This window comes from Hydra vulgaris, chromosome 03, assembly GCF_038396675.1.
Source record: "Hydra vulgaris chromosome 03, alternate assembly HydraT2T_AEP".
Taxonomy (NCBI): Eukaryota; Metazoa; Cnidaria; class Hydrozoa; order Anthoathecata; family Hydridae; genus Hydra; species Hydra vulgaris.
The window spans coordinates 50957447-50976448 of record NC_088922.1 but is presented as its reverse complement, the minus strand read 5'-3'; the positions used below and the strand labels follow the sequence as shown (position 1 = coordinate 50976448).

At 27.5% G+C, this 19002-nt stretch overlaps 1 long non-coding RNA gene across 1 annotated transcript; it reads left to right on the top strand.

Moving 5' to 3' along the window:
• The first annotated feature begins 12375 nt into the window (after positions 1 to 12375).
• On the top strand, positions 12376 to 15553 carry LOC136078254 (uncharacterized). The gene is made up of 2 exons (XR_010637641.1): positions 12376 to 15096; positions 15176 to 15553. It is a non-coding gene; the product is annotated as an uncharacterized LOC136078254 (long non-coding RNA).
• The last annotated feature ends 3449 nt before the right edge of the window (positions 15554 to 19002 follow it).

The window sequence follows — 19002 nt, the reverse complement described above, 5'->3', positions numbered from 1 at the left end:
AAAAACCACCAACTACACAAAATATTTAACAGAAACACAATTAAAATAAGCTACTCCTGTATGCCTAACATCAAATCTATTATCAACTTACACAACAAAAATATTTTATATGGTGATCTAAAACTATCAGAAAAAGCCTGCAATTGCATTAAAAAATCTCTTTGTCCACTAAACAACAATTGCTTGTCTAACAATATCGTTTACCAAGCCACCGTAAGCTCAAATAAACCTCAATACAACGATAAAGTATACATTGGGATAAGCGAAACCTCATTTAAGCTACGTTATGCGAACCATAAAAAATCTTTTAACATAAAAAAATACAAAAACGACACTGAATTGTCTAAGGAAGTATGGGAGTTAAAAGAAAACAATTTTACAACTTCAATCAAATGGAAAATTATTAAACGCTGTAAATCATACAATCCTGCGTCAAAAATTTGTAAGCTTTGTTTAAATGAGAAATTCGAAATATTATTTTACAAAGGGAAAAATCTGCTAAACAAAAGAGGTGAATTAGTTTCTAAATGCAGACACAAAAATAAATTTCTCCTTTCATTATTTGATAGCGGAGATTAGTTTTCCATTACGTCTTCTTGTAATATAACGTCAGAACTCATTCTACCGTAGTTTGTAATTTTTAAACGGTTTTTTATATTTTTGATTTTGTACTTCATGGCTGATGATTGCCGATAGGCATGAAACTTTAAGTTCCATTAAAAGTTGTTTTTTCTAAAATTTAATTATATATATATATATATATATAAATATATAGATATATATATATATATAGAGATATATATATCTATATATCTCTATATATATACACACATATATATATATATATATGTATATATATATATATATATGTATATATATATATATATATATGTATATATATATATATATATATATATATCATCTTGCAAGGTCTTCGCAAATGGCGGATGCGTTTTTATAACGGCAAAAGAGAAAATTAAAGATAAATATAAAGAATATTGAAAAAAAAAAATCTATATATAAAAATATTAATTATTTATTTTATAAGCACAAATAACTTATCAACGATCATATAAATTAACTTGAAGCAAACACACACCAAAAAGCATTCAAAAAGGAAAAGAAAAAATATATATAAAAAAATAAAAAAGAACTTCGAATTTTTTAACACTTTATAAACTTAAATAAGAAAAGAAAAAAAAAAAAAAAAAGAAGGAAAAAAAAGGTAAACAAAAGAACGAAAAGTAAAGTAAACAAATAAAAAGAAGAAAAAGATAAGAAGAATTTAATAATCAATTAAAAAAGAAAGAAGAAAAAGTAGAGTTAGAAGATTTTTTATTTTTTATTATTTCTTTATTTTTTGTTTTAGATAATTTTCTTTTTTCTTTACGATATAACTTGTAATCATAATTATAATTCATTAGTTATTATTTTTCAGTCATTATGTTATTATTTATTTTCTCACATTATTTTATTTATTCATAGTTAATTGTATTTATTATTAGTCCTCGTTTGATACCTAGTTATTTAATATATTACATTTATTTTTAATATTATATTTTTATAAACTTATTTATTATTGACTTATTTTTATTTGTTATTGTTCTAGTATCTTTGTTGATAATATTATTATTAGTAACAGTTAACAGTAGTTATATTATTATTAGTTTATATTATTAATATACTAGATATTATTATAGTATTAGTTTTTTTATATTCGATATTTATTGTTGTCATAGTTACTTTTAACATTAGTTCGTGGTTTGTCTAATTTTAATTTATTTTGATTGTTTAATTTTATAAAAGTTAGCTTTTAATTACCTTTAATGTGATTCTTTTTTTCTATCATTGTTCTTATTTTTTTGTATTGTTTTAAAAATTATTTTCGATTACTCACGCTAACGGTTACCCAAGTTTTAAATTATTAAATTTAGTCTTTTACTTTGCATTTATTTTTTAAACCTCTATTTTACACTTTAGTCACTTTAATTAGTTAATACTGCATATACATAAAAATATTTTTTCTAAAGATTATGGCATTCAAATCTCTCTGCAATACTTGTCATAAAAATATAACTGATAATCAAAGAGCCATCCAATGTGATCTGTGTAACTCATGGGTCCATGCAAAGTGTACTCATATTAATGCGTACTCTTATAATCTTCTTTCAAATGACTCGTCAGATTTTTATTGTCATAGTTGTTTATCTAAGAGTATGGCGTTCAGCTCGATTTCCAACTTGGAGCTTAAATTAACATTATTATGTAAGAATATACCTACTAGTTCATTAAACTCTTTTGAGACTCCAAGTAATCATAAAAAGATCTTTAAAGATCTAAATAAATTTCCCAGTTCTGTTAATTGCAAATACTATGACGTTATTGATCTCAATAAAACTATGCTCCCCAATTCGGAACTATATATTCATCTTAACATCGCTTCTCTACCATTCCACATTGACGAACTCTGTAGTCTTATCAGCTCTCTTAATAATTTTCCCTTAGCAATAGGTATTACAGAATCTAATTTATATATAAACGATACAAATATAACTGATATATACATAAACGGGTTTAATATTGAGCATTGTCCTACTGAGGCTAAAAAAGGAGGAGCACTTTTATACTTACGCTCAAATTTAAACTACGTAGTTCGTAATGATCTTATGATTTACTCATCTAAATATTTAGAGTCTATTTTTGTTGAAATCGAAAAACCTTGTGAATCAAACATAATAATTGGCTGCGTTTATCGTCATCCCTCAATGAATCAACATGAGTTTACTTCTTCTCACTTAACTCCTCTACTTGAAAAGCTAAGTAACGAAAAAAAAAAGATCTTTCTAATGGGTGATTTTAATATGGATCTATTAAGTCACAATGAATCTAACCCTGTTTCTACATATCTCGATTCTTTAACTTCTTACTCACTAAGCCCTTCTATAATTTTACCATCACTCATAACTGCTACATCTAAAACGCTGATTGACAACATATTCACAAACTTTCATTCAACTGATCAATACTCAGGTAACCTTACGATTTCAATTTCAGACCACATGGCACAATTTATTTGCATTCCTGGCATACCCAAACACCCCAAAAAAGTAAAAACTTACAGACGATGCTTCAAAAAATTTAATAAAAGTTTATTTATTGAAGAAATTTTTAATATCAACTGGGAACTCTCTATTAAAAAAGATGATGATGTTAATAAGTCTATGGTTTTTATTTTAAAAACATTTGATGAAATCTTAGACCGACATGCTCCTTACAAAATACTAACCAACCAACAAATTAAACTAAAATCAAAACCTTGGATAACGTATGGAATACTTAAATCTATCTCAGTTAAAAACAAACTTTATAAAAAGTTTATAAAATCAAAAAATATTTATAAGAAAAATGAGTTATTTACAAAATTTAAATTTTATAGAAACAAAATTTCCAATTTATTAAAATTTAGCAAAAAAACATACTATATTACGTATTTTAATAATAATCTGAATAGTGTTAAAAACACCTGGAAGGGAATAAAAGAAATCATTAATATTAGACCTTCTACACACAATACATCTTTTAAACTTAAATTGAACGAAAATCTTATCACTGATCACACTGCCGTATCTAATATATTTAACAATTTTTTTAGCACTATACATAACAAACTACTTAGCAAAGCCATACCCCCAAAACGCGTATTTAGTGACTTTCTTAACGTCCATTAAGTTTGCTACTGTTTACCACTTTGCTGATGACACTAACCTTATGCTAATTAATAAATCCTTAAAAAAAATTAACAAACACATTAACCATGATCTTGCCAATCTAGTTCAATGGCTTCGCTCCAACAAACTTTTTCTAAACTCAAACAAAACTGAACTTATTATCTTTAAATCAAATAAAACAAAAATCTATAAACATATGAACTTTAGATTAAGTGGCAAAAAAATTAAACCTGTTAACTCAATTAAATATCTTGGTATAAAAATTAATTCAAATCTTTCCTTTTTATCCCACTGTGAAGACTTAGCAATGAAACTAAGTAGATCTAATGGTATGTTGGCCAAAGTTCGCCATTATGTTAATCTTGAAACACTTTTGAACATATACCATGCTATTTTCGGCTCACATCTATATATGCATGCCAAGTATGGGGGCAGTCCCATCAACAAGCTCTTATTAGGTTATCCCACCTCCAAAACAAGGCTTTAAAAATTATTTATTTTCAGAATATTAAATTTAATTCTAATTTGCTCTATCTAACTTCTAAAGTATTAAAACTATGTGACTATATTCAATTTTCAAACTGCCAATTTGTCTGGAACCACCAACACAATAACCTACCTTTAACTTTCATCAATTTCTTTTCCAAAAGTGCCAACTCTCGTTATCACCTTCGTTCCAATAGTAATTTAAACCTGTCTGTCTCTAAACATTGCTCTCATAAATACGGACATAAATCTATAAAGTATCAAAGCATTAAAACTTGGAACAACCTTCCTTATGAAGTAAAAGCTCTCAATTCATTCTCAACCTTTAAAACTAGATTATTCTACTTTTTATTAAAAAAATATAGTTAGTGTTTATAATTTCTATTATCAATTTTTGTTGTCTTTAGTATTTTTTTTTTTTTTTTTTTTTTTAATTTCTATCATATATTTTGTTGTCATTACTATTGCTTATTGTTATTTCTATAAATATTTACATTACTATTATTAACTACTTTTAACTATTACTACTAATATTAATATTGTTATCATTATTATTATTATTACTTTTGTTATTATTGTTATTATCATTATTATTACATTATTATTGTTATTATTATTAGTGGTATTATTAACACCGTTATTTTTATGTTATAAAATTATTATTAACATCGTTATTTTTATGTTATAAAGTTTATTATTTTTATTATATATTATGAAAATTAGCATTATATTTATTTGAATTAGATATTATTAACATTAGCAGGTGTTTACTTTATATTAGTAAATTTACTATTTGTAAACTTCCTTGAGTGTAAAATCTTATTTCAGAAATAAATTATTGATTGATTGATTGATTATATATATATATATATATATATATATATATATATATATATATATATATATATATATATATATATATATATATATATATATATATATATGTATATAATTTAATTAATTACAAAATCAATTATAATTATAAAGACTTAAATAAAGTATTAAAAAATAATTGTAAAATCAACTAATATTTTAAAAGTGTTAAAAGTATATTGTTTATTTCTTAAGATCTAAATGAAAAAAAACACAAAGTATATTGGTCAACCGATTCCATTGCATTTTTTGTTTATGTTGATTGGCACCAAAATTCTTGATTGTCATCATGTATATGTATAAGTATTTGAAACAATATTTTATGATTTTTTTACCAATATTATTTGTTTATAATATGTCACCAAATAATTATTGATAAAATAGAACATTGATCATAACTACAAAAGAAAATACACTCGCATACAAGATTGCAAGAAGTTTGATTGTCCAGCACAAATTAGTATTACAGAATACTTAGGATTTCAAGAATATAAAGTAGGATATTTTTATGTGTATGAGTGTTTATTGTAAACCATAATAAAAAAGTCCTTCTTATATATTTTGGCTCTTATCAAATGTAAAGTCAAATGCAATTAAAGAAGTACAAAATTGGATTTTATATATATATATATGTATATATATATATATATATATATATATATATATATATATATATATATATATATATATATATATATATATATATATATATATATATATATATATATATATATATATATATATCAGGGCTTGTGATGAAGAAAATCGTCAAGCGTGTTATATCGCGCTCGTAAATTTAGAATATGTTTTCATCGGGCGTGATTATGTGCGCTCGAGATAACGTCGGCGAGCGCGATCATGAAAATTGCTAAAGGCGATACTCATAAAAAACTTTTTCTTTTTTCTATCTTTTTTTATTTGTTACATAATTCTTTCGTCAAAAAATGTTTGAATTAGTATCACACTTATGAAACTACTTCAACGAAAGAGATTTTTATACTTCCAAACTTCTTGTATATTGTCAGAGTGCACATTCCATTATTGAGATTAGTGACAATTAACGACTTTAAACTGCTCATTCATTACGTTAGTGCTAAAGAGATCGACGTTGTGCTTTTTATATTTTATATCAGATAACAGAATATCTTTAATAAAAAATCTTTTTTAAATATTTCATGAAAATAAAAAAATAATCTTGAACTATTGGACGAGCGTTATTTTATACGCTCGTTATAAGCTGAACGAGCGTTGTTTATCGCGCCTAAAACGTTTGAAAATACCGTTAACGGGCGCGTTTTACGAGCGGAGTGCGATCGCGCTCGCTTCATCACAAGCCCTGATATATATAAAATTATAATTAAAAACAATAAAGAAAAAACTTTTATTATGGAACTTTAAGCTTCATGCCTAACGGCAATCATCAGCCATATATTACAAAATTAAAAATTAAACATTAAATTACAATTAGAATTACAGTGGCATGAGTTCTAATGACTCCATGGAAACAAAACTCATGGCACAAAAATAAATTCCTTATCTTCTCTTTTAATACTAAAGATTGATCCTGGTTGGTTTACGTCACGTTATACTAAATTTATATATACGTTAAAATTTTGTTTCCATGGAGTCATTAGAACTCACGCCACTGTAATTCTAATTGTAATTTAACGTTTAATTTTTAATTTTGTAATATATGGCTGTAGATTGCCGTTAGGGGTCGTCCATAAAGTACATACGCCAAAAATTTTGAAATTTGACCCCCCCCTCCCCCTGTTGCCATGCGTACTTTTATGTCCCCACCCCCCCTTAAAAGTACGTACGTTTCTCAAATACCCCCCCCTCCTCAAATATCCCCCCCCCCATCCCTCCTGTTTTTTTTTTCTTAATTAAAAAGTTTAATTTAAAAAAAAAAAGTCGGAGGGTACCTTAGATACTTTATACTACCCCAAAGCTTTTTGCTTACGCATTTTAAAAACGTCTTTAAGTATAAATGCAAATAATTATTCAAATAAATTTAAAATTTATAATGTAAGTTTGTATTTGGGTGAAAGGTTTATGCGGCGGCAACTGTCGACGGAGATCCAGGTTCGATTCTCGATGAAATCAAGGAAAACTTTTTTTGTTTTTTTAACGAATCAAATGTAAATAAACTATACTTAAGGTGGACGTTTTTTTCAGGCACATCTCTTTAGTAAGTAAAAAACGAGTCTAAGGTGAGATCAGTAATATTGAAAACAAAGGGTAAAACCCAGTGGGAGGGAGCAACAGCAAATTTTGTGCCCTTTTGCTATTTTAAGAAACTTTTTATTTTAGCAAAACCTAGCGGTCTTTGAGACGCCATTGACACGTTTTTTTTGGGGTGACTCCGTCCCATCAACCACGGCCCTCAGGTCTTACTCAGGGCCAGTATATATATAAAAGTATATATATATATATATATATATATATATATATATATATATATATATATATATATATATATATATATATATATATATATATATATATATATATATATATATATATATATATATATATGTAATATTCAGCTCAAAGTGGATACTGTCAGAAATAAGGAAGTAAAATCAAAGGAACTTCGGCATGCATTATCATTAGCTAACAAGGAAATCAATCAAATAAGAAAGTTTTGCATTGTTTTACTAGACATTTTGTCACACAACGATCACATAATTGTCAAGGTATTTGTAACTAATTATTTTTTTATTCTGTTTTTCAAATTTACATTACACCGAAAGTTATGCAAATCTCTTATTGATCAAGAAAGTCTCCAGTTGAAGATTAATGAATGGAGAGAAGCAGATCCTGCTATACATATATACTTTAGACCTTAAGGTTTATAATTAAGGTTTCATGAAAAATCTTTCAACAAATCACTTTCTCTGTTGCTTTAACCAAAATTTTTGAATTTCAGGGCATTCCACGCAAGACATTAATATAGACAGTGACTATAAAGACAACACTGTTAGACTAACTGGAACAAAAGAAACTTCATTACTGTTTGTTTATCAAAATGCATGGCAGAAAAGGTTGTTACCCAAATATGGGAATGAACTTGTGTTGTTGGATGCAACATATCGTACCACTCGTTATGCATTGTCACTTTTCTTTTTTGTGGTAAAAGCAAATATAGATTATCAAGTGGTTGGCTTATTTGTATGTGAGAATGAAACAGAGGAATCAATAAGAGAGGCTCTATCATTTTTATCAAGTCTTGGAATAATGATCTCAATCCTAAATATGGAATGTCTGACTAAAGAAATTACCAGTTTGGAGAAGGTTTTCGAAGGTCGAAATTTACTTATATTTTTCAAAATAATAAGAAAAAAATATAATTAAAAATTCATTCTTATTTAATATATTGTGTTTATGTTAATAATTATGTTAATTAACATATGAGATATGTGAGTCTGCAATAGAAAATTTAAAAATTTTTTCATATTGTACAAACCATGAAGCTCTAAGAAATTATATATCAAGATATTGGTTAGTAATAAAACATGTAAGTTTGATTTCTTGGTAAAGTTAAAGATTTAACCATAACTTCCATTTTTTTAAACTATTTTACTTCTACAAGACTGATCATGTAACTGCAGTTAAGAAAACTACAATTTTATAAAATTCTTTTTATAATCAGCGTTTTGTTATTCTATAACAAAAGTTTTTTTTTATAGCAATCAGTTAATGAGTTCAAAATACATGCGTTATGCTGATGATATTGATTTTTGGATGGTAGATCGCCTATTGACATAACAGGAATTCAATTTGAAGGGTGTGTAAAATTTTCTTTGCAATATTACAAAGACAACACTGAGCGAAATTATATAAAAGATTTTGGTGATAAAAGCAAAATGCCTAGCTGCACTTGCATTGATTGGAAAAAGTCATGTTATCCTTGCAAGCATTTTTTTTTTGTTTTAAAAAAATATTTGTGTTTGAACTGGGAATGAATCTCTCCTTTATAGAGAATGTCTCCATATCTAAATTTGAATATTGATTTTGAATTTGATAAAGCAAACACCAAAGGACCTAATGATAAACTAAATACAACAACTTATGCAAGTGACAATTCCAACAATGAGCATAAAGAATCCAGTACTGACAGAAATGAAAATAGTGAAGTGTTAGTGAAAGCAGATGCTCAAAATGGAAGAAATACAGGAAAGCAATCAAGTGCTAGTAAATCAATAAGAAACCTTTTGAGTGAATTAAAGAGTCTCAGTTTTCAATTGAACATGACGAAAATTTGCTTGGAAACACATATAAGGAGTTAAGTAATATCATTGCAAATGTGAAAAATGCTGTACTTAAAAAAAGTTGCTTGCCACCTCTGCCAAATAATGACAAAACATCACATATGCAGAATAGCTGTGTTAAATATCATAAGCTACCAGCACTAAAAAGAAAGAAACAAACAAAGTTTAAACGAGTTGGAGAAAAAAAAAAGAAAAACTATTGGCTGCTTCTAAAATCGAAGTAACATTTAAACCAGAAAAAAAAACATGTAGAAACTGAAGTAATAAATAATAATTTATTAGACTATGAAAACTTATTGAAGTTTAAAGATGAGTGCATTGTTTGCAGTGATGATGAATATACAGGTTCTGATGAAAATACAAATACAGATAAAAAAAAACAACAGTAAAATGTCTCTGTCAAAATGACTTGTCAGATATATCAAACAATGGATGGCTATCTGATAATGTTATAAATATGTTTCAAAACATGATGAAAATCCAATTCAAAGATATTAATGGTCTGCAAGACACTATTCTTGGACAAACTGTTAGCAGATTGCAAAAGATGCATTCAAAAAGATATCTGTATAGAACTTTTTTGCAGCTGTAGAGTGCTATGGAATCCTGCGGAAAATCAACTGAAAGAGAAACAAATGGCTCAGTATAATCGCTGTCAACAGTGGTTCCACAGAATGTGTAAAAACATTCCAGATTTTGTCTTTTCTAAAAAGAATCGTAGAACACCATGGTATTATTATTGCTGTGGACAAGCAGTTTGATAAATAATTAATTACATATTATAGTAAATATCTTAACAATGATAATTTATAATCATAGCGTTTTTTCATATGGTTTTACATATCAGGCTAATATAAAGTGGGGTATGTCTTTTTTTAATTATAATCCTTCCCCATCCTGCATTTCAACTGAAATTTTGAGATGTTTTTGTTTGTTATGTTAGAGAATAGAGTTTTGTAACATTTAATTTTTAACTAGTTGTTTCAAAAGGTAAGATATTTTGATTTCACTTAACAATAAGAGTATTTCTAAGTATTGGTAATTAAATATTTATTAGCAATAAATTTGCTTATAAATATTTAATTACTGTATGATTATCTGCATGGTTAACTTTATTAACTATGCAGATAATCAGCTTTAAGTTTTTTATTTGTGTATGTTATATGCATAAATAATACATTTTCTATTTGCATCATTGAAAATATTTTGATATGTTAATTTTATAGGTATGTAAATTTTATAGGTATGTTATCATGCTTTTTAGCCTTCATCTTCAGACTTGTTTAAAACAAACAAAAAAATTATTATTTATTACTATTATAGTTAGAAACTTTGATTAAAAAGCTTTTAAATATTTATTAACCTAATTAAATATTTATAAATATTATAAATTGTATAAAAAATTATATAAAATTATATTTATAAATATTATAATATTAACCTAATTAAATATTTATTACTATTATAGTTATAAACTTTGGTTAAAAACCTTGGAAGATTTAAAGATGTTTATTGTTTTTATTGTTTGGTTTTTTATAATTTTTCTATTAATTAATTTAGTTCTGCCATTCGACTAATTTGTTAAAGTTTTCTTACTGTGGAAACATGATTTTAATTTAGTAAATTTTGATGATTTTAAACTTACTTTATTAATTATAAGCCAACAGTTTAGGAAAAGAACTTAAATTCGACACAAGGTAATACTTTTGTTTTTTTCAAACATTAAAAAACTAGTTAATGCTATTCGTCACATAATACGAATAGCTGATTCATATTAGGCTCGGTGAATAAAATGAGTAATTGCTCTTTTTACTCAGTAAAAAGAGCAATTGTACTCAGTGCTCAGTTTTACTCAGCTTTACTGATAAAAACTTCAGCAGTTTTCTTTATATTTTTATTCACATAAAGTTAAGCAATTTACTTTAATAGCTGTACTTTTGTCTTCTATTACACAATTTGTACTTTTGATGACTGTACTTTGGCTTCTATTATATGATAGAAGCCATAGATTTAACTCACACTATACGTTTTTATTCACGTAAAGCTGAGCAATTACTGAGTAAAAACGATTGCTCATTTTCATTCACCCAACCTATTAAAAATAATAATTTTTGTTACACTCATAGTTAGTGATTTGGTTTTTATGGCCTAATTTCCAGAGTAAGGTTACTAGTTTTTTTTAACAAAGATTAAAAAAAAATTTTCTCGTATATCAACAGTACAATCAAACGTGTAAGTCTGAGTTAAATCTCTAACATGTTCTATTTTGCTAATGAAAAACAGCTTTTTGCTAATTTATATACTGCAATATAAAGCAGATATCTAAAGTACAAATCATGTAATAGATGTCAAAAGTACATCTATTAAAGTACAGCTATCAAAAATGCAAACTATGAGATAAAAGCCAAAAATACACTATCAAAAGTGCAAATCATGTAATAAAAGTCAAAAGTTCACCTATTAAAAATACAAATCGTAATAAAAGTCAAAAATACAACGCGATATCATACAATAGAAGTCAAAAATACAACGCGAGTTGTATATATGATATCTGTTATATCGTTATTGAAAGAAATAACTTGTCGCTATTTTTTATATTGCGGTATCTAACATATCAAAAGAACTAATCGTGCAATAGAAGTCAAAAGTACAGCGCGAGTTCATATGGAAGTCATATGGAAAGACAAGTCATATGGAAGAGTGCATCTTTTCCATATGACTTGTCGCTGTTTTATATATAGCGATATCTAACAGATATCAACAATAAAAATCATGCGATAGAAATCGAGAATACAACACGAATTATATCTATGTCATCTATTTTATATCTCTAATCATTTATTCTATCTCCGGAAAAAAAATTCTGTTTTATAAGTCAAAAGTACACAAACTATAATTACGTCAACCGTTTATAATTTGAAATCGAGGCGACTTCTATTATATATTGCATACCGATTTCATATAGCATTCCGCTGCTTCGCTGACTATAATTACGGTAACCGTTATAAATTTAAAAACGAGGCGTACTTTTGACTTCTATTACCTTAAAATGAGGTGAATTTAAAATCTTTTTTTTTTCAAAACTTAATTATAAATGATTAATAAGTTGATATAAATTGCATTAGATGTGCATGATGCCAAATAAATAAATAAAATAAAAAAATTATATCTTTGACCCTCTTTTTTTAATTTCAAAGGTGAGTCAAAGCACCCCTATACTGGTGGTGACTTTGGCTACCTAAAAGGAAATTATAATTATTGATTAAAATTATTTATCATTTCATAGTTTACATATTCACAGATACATGGATATTAGGTGATATGTTGTTAAGGCAAAAAAATATTTAAAACAACAGCTTGAAACTAACTTGCAAATTTATTCAAGATATAAATCGCAAAGAAACGTTATTAATATTTAAAACTCAAAAAACTATGCATCAATCATCAAACTATCAGTGCTAGAGTTATTCAATAGATTATCTGTAATTATTTGCTGTTCAAGAGTGGATACCTTGGTTTTTTTTACAACAGTCATTTTTTTTCTTGTCTTATTTGTATTTATAGCTGCTTGCTTATTAACTACATCAATTTTCCTGGGACACTTTTTCCTGGGACAGCAGAGACTTTATGTCGCTTTTATTAGGGGTATATGATCATCACCTCTAGCTTCAAGTAAATGTTGTATGAAAGAATCACTGACATTAGAACCGATTTCTACTGTGACATCTTTATTTGTAAATGTTCTTTTAGGAAGTCTATCTAGCACCTGTTTTTGATCAAATGGGTATAATCCAGTTTTTCTGAAGCCTGCCTTCATACTTTCACAACCAGGTTCTTTAGTTTTTTTCATGAGACATTTAAGCAATGCTGGAAACTGGTATTTTGGAAGGGAAGGAGCTTTACGTCCTTTGCCACTTTCCTTCCAAGTTGTTCCTCCACTGAGCTTTAATTAGTCGAAAATAAGCAACATCCAATGGCTGCATTAAATGCGTGGAATTAGGAGGAAGTGAAATAAACTTGATATTGTTTTCTTCACACAAAGACAGTACGTATGTATTTATATGTGACGACAAAGTGTCTCCAATTAGAATATGTTTTCCAGAAGTTTTTTTTAGTTCAGGTAACAATAAAGATTCAAACCAATCTGTAAAACAACTGGAGTCAAACCATCCACTCTTTGAGCTGTTATAACGAGTCAAACCATCCACTCTTTGAGCTGTTATATGCCCTTCTGCATTACCACAATACATCAAAGATGTAGCGGACTTAGTTGAATAAATTATCCTCTCAGGATATTTTGATTCTCGCTTTGTTATTACTAGTTTATTACCAGGGTCATCGGTAAATTAGTTTCATCGTAATTCCAAATGTTTGATGGAGGAACCCCTGCCAGTTCAGGAGTGATGTTATCAAAAAAGTTAATAATAATAACAGTACCTACTTCTGCCCTCTTTCTTTAAATGTTACTTGCAATTCTAACACTTAACTGTTTATTTCTCTTAAGGAATGATTTTACCCATTCAACACCAGTCATATTTCCAGCAAATTGCCTAATAAACATTCCTTTACGGTCTGCATAAGACTTCATAATACTTTGTAAATCATAACAGTCAACTGGGAATCCAAAAGAAGACGTAGTTATAACATAGTTTGCAAAAATTTCTTCTTCAATTTCACTAAATATTTATTATGTATACCTTTCAGTTTATTCTTTATTGTTGATAGAGGAATTTTAAAGGTCAAGCAAGCATCTGTTTGTGTTAAATTACCACTTCTTACTTCTTTTAAACATTTGGTTAATGTTTCCTGGGTAAATGGAATATAATCATGATTCCTAGCATCACATTTATACGTTCTTGACATAATCTTTTTGTTATAAATAAGATTTTTTACTAGTGTTTTATCCTAAAAACCAAAATTGAAAATTAAACAAATAAAAATTTATCTATAGACAACATTTTCTGAAAAATAAATCAAAAATATAATATTGAAAATCAAATAATTACATTTTTTCACTTAGGGTAAAGTCACCCCAAGTGACTTTACCCTAAGCGCAAACTACAATTAATCTAAGTAATAAATAAACAGAATAACTTTACTTTTGTGATAAACCTAAATTTGGAAGAAGTCGCAGAAGTACAAAGTAGTTTTTAAAAGTTAAAACTATTTTTTATAAATTAGCCAAAGTCACCTACCAGGTCAAAGTCACCTCATTTTACGGTATATCCACCGTTCCTACCTCGTCTTTAATTTATTCTAATTATACGGAACTAAACTATACCGCCATTATGGAGGACAAACAAACGGAAACAAATAGATCGGCAATGTCAACAGAAAGCGAATATTTGTCTAAGCTTGATTCTAATGCAAAGCAAAGATATTTGGAAAAAATAAGCTTTATAAACCACGTTGACCCATATCTTCTTAAAGATACTGATTTCTCCGATAATGTAGATAGTTATCCAAATGTTACATATCCAGATATTGTGAACTATTTGTTATTTGCTCCTACTAGGAGCAAATAACAAATAGTTCACAATATCTGGATATGTAACATTTGGATAACTATCTACTTTCAATTGATCCTTTGTAAGTTGACTAGGAGTCCTAGTCCTCTTACAAAGGATCAATTGAAAGCATATAAAGCTCTTGATTCTTATAACCAATTTGTATCAGGTTGGCTTATCAACGTTGGTGTGAAATTATTTGAAAAATATGTTCTTATTCATGGCAGAGTAGGTTACCTAATTTTTAGTTAAATATTTTAATAGAAATAGCTTTCTTGTTTTAATTTTTTTTTAACCAATATTTTAGGTGAAACATTCTCTAAAAATGAATGATGTACCATTACATCCATGGATTATTTCGGAGAAGTCAGGAATTATAGTTTGTACACATTGCAATTGTATGGCTGGTCTTGGAGAAAGCTGTTCACATGTTGGTGCAGTACTATTTCATATTGAGTGTGCAGTTAACATTAAAAGTTCAAAAACATGCACTGAATAAAAAGCTTATTGGTTACTACCAAGCTCTATAAAGATAGAATTCAAACCTGTTTCCGATATTGATTTTACCTCTTTGCAATGTAATTTAAATAATAAAGTTCATGGCGTGATCAAAGAAAAAAAAAAAAAAACACATAGAAAAAATGTTTCTATTCCAACACAAGAGGAAACTGATAAATTATTTTTAGACCTGAGTCAATGTGGAACAAAACCAACTATTTTTTCAATTATTTCTGGGTTTACCAAACCTTATGAACCATCACTAATAACAAAAAAATATCCTGAATCATTTTCAGATCTTTACCAGAACAATATATTTTTAAACTTTGAACAACTCTTAGCTGCTTATAAAAAAAAAAAGAATTTTTCTTTTTTTTTTTATATAGCAATTGAGCAAAGTAAAAATGTTGAAAGTACAACGCGACTTCAAGCAAAAAGTAAGAACTGGTTTTACTTTAGGGCAGGTCATATAACTGCTTCAAAATTTAGGAGTGTATGCTGCGCAAGCATCACCCAACCACCAATCAGTTTGATTAAGCAAATATGTTACCCCATTCAAGCACGTTTTTGCACAGCAGCAACAAAATGGGGAAATTACCATGAAATAAAAGCATTGATTTTGTATTCCACAACTATGAAAAAGAAACACTCTAAATTTTAAACAAAAAATTGTGAGTTTTTTATTACAGTTCATCAACCCTTCCTTGGTGCATCGCCAGATGCAGTTATTAATTGTTATTGTTGTGGAAATGGTTGTCTGGAGATAAAGTGTCCAAATAGTAGTGCGAGAGATAAATACATTAGTGAATTATTAAATTCTAAAAATTCTTGTCTGGAAAATAATGGAGTTTATATAGCTCTCAAAAAATCACATATATATTTCTATCAGGTTCAGTGTCAGTTATATGCTTCATCAAGTAACTACTGTGATTTTTTTATTTGGACATCAAAAGATTGGTATTGCGAAAGAATTTTTCCGGATTTGGAATTTATGGATAGGAATATAATAAAATGTAAACAATTTTTTGAAGAATGTATTTTACCTGAACTAATTGACAAATTTTACAGCCATAGAAGTCTTTTTTTGAAAGAAATATCGGATAAAAATAAATTAATACTAAAAGAACACAACTACTTTGAAAAAGAAAAGAAAGTTTTTATTGATCACGATTATTGTATACAATTGAAATAAAAATGTAGCCTTTTAATAAAAATATTTTATACTGTTTATTTTTTGTTATAAATCCTAGTTTCACTAATTATCCAATCCTGTTAAATTTTTAAAAAACTGCTCCACAGGAATAATTGAAACATATATTTTTCAAAGAAGAACAAACAATAACAATTTTGTCTATTGAGCATAATCCAGAATCTTTAGTATATAAGTAATCTAATGGCATAATATTTGTAGAACTTTATATTTGTTGCATAACAATCCAATAACCCTCTCAATGTGTACTCTAACAGAGGCAATTTTCCGGGTTGTTTCTACATCTAAACAAGTTGGTTGTAATTTTCTTTTCGTAAATCCTGGAATCTTTAGCTCCCCACAATAAAAACCAACATTATCAGCAATGTTAAAACCTCTATCGGCTAAAACAACATCTCCAGGAAAAATGTTTTTCAAAATTGAACAGCTCTGTTAGGTATTTATCACTACAAGCCCTCCCCAAGCTTTAGAAATGAATGTTATCACACCTTGTGGGCTTGCACCTGTTAAGAATTTAACAGTATTGTAATGTTTGTACTGTGACCAAGTTGTTGCTCTTGCACCTAGGTTAGATGGTTTATTTATGAATATTTCAAAGCAATCAATTATCACAGCCACTTTTGTTTCAAAATATTTTCTGAAGCATAAAGGCATAATTTCCATAAGCTCATTGCGAGCAGGTCATTTAATCAAATGTTTCATTCTGAAGTACATAATGTCAATCCATCTTAAAAATACTTTTGATGAGGTCGATTTTGAAATTTTAAATTTATAAGCAAGGTCTCTAATAGATAGATTTAAACGCAATCTCATAAGTGTCAAAGAAAATTCTTCAAAGTACGATAAAACTGAGTTCCCATTTTCAGTTGTAATAGGATCTAAAAAGGTTAAACAAACAATATAAAATTTTTAAATTTGGCAATCCAGTGTAAAATGTTACTTTTGAATCTGTTGAATTTTTTCAGTCAATTTCTTCAAAATTATTTATTTGAAAAATTGTTGGGGGAGGGGGGGGGGCCTATACCCTACACCCCCCCCCCCCCCCCGCCCGATTACTACAGGCCTGTATAAATCTTTTCCTTTCTTCTTGCTACAAATCTTTTTTTTTCTTCTTTGTATATAAATCTTTTTCTTTCTTCTTTGCTTAGGTTGCGTTTCTTGGGTGTTCATGTGCAGTAGTCTCTCGCTTAATTGCGCAAATTGAAACAGGCACTGTGGCGCGCAATTAACTAGGAGTGCGCTAATAAAAAAAAGATAAGAAAAAATTTAGCAAACTAAATTATTAACTATATAAACAAATCTTAATTAAGTAATGTATTATGCATGACGGAAAAAGTCATGAATTGTATGATATGAATTGTCTAATAATAAAAGAACAGGCAAGCCAGTTTTGCGTTTAACTTCAGGATAAAAGACTTCATTGAACCATTTCCAACATATAGAGAGATCCATCCATGCATTTTTCTGACAAAAATACGGTGTAGGCCATGTTTTACCGACTATACAAACAGATCGCGCAGCTTTTCAAATCATAGAACAGGGTAAATAAATAATAAATGATAAATCGTTAAAATTTATTATCTGTTTAAAACAAGATTTATCATTTACTTTGACTCGAATACGAATTATTTATCTATTTACATTCTGATAAAATCATTATCTCAAACTATTTATGATAAAAACTAGTTTTTATTTTAACACAGGAAAATAATAGTTACGTTTTTGATCTAATAACACTTTCAACAAAAAACTCAGTAAATAATTTAAACAAATATTTTGGGCCTAAACGCGCAATTAACTGGGATGCACAACTAATTGGGTGCGCAATGAAGCGAGAGACTACTTTATATGCATATTGCTAATTACTGTATATGCATATTGCTAATAACAGATAAATAATTTATACAGTTTTATATGACTATGATGCTTGGCTGGATTCCGTACTGGTTTTGGTTTCTTGATATGGAAAACAATACAGGCAATATCATGGTATTGTCTGTATTATTTTCCATTAGAACCAAAGAAGTTACCTCCTCCGGGTTTTATGATATGTGAAAACGAAAGAACTGTGTAGTAATTACATTTACTGTTACTTACTGAGTGCTAATTACATATACGTAAATAAAACTCGTAACATCAAAATTGCATTTCTGATGTCAAATGGAAAAAATTTTTGTTAAGTGATTTTCTACTAGTATATATATATATATATATATATATATATATATATATATATATATATATATATATATATATATATATATATATATATATATATATATATATATATATATATATATATATATATATATATATATATATATTGTCATGTATGTATTGTACTGTTATTGCATTTTGCAACTGTTACACCAGTTGTCAACTGGTGTAAACAGTTGCAAAATGCAATAACAGTAGATATTACACTG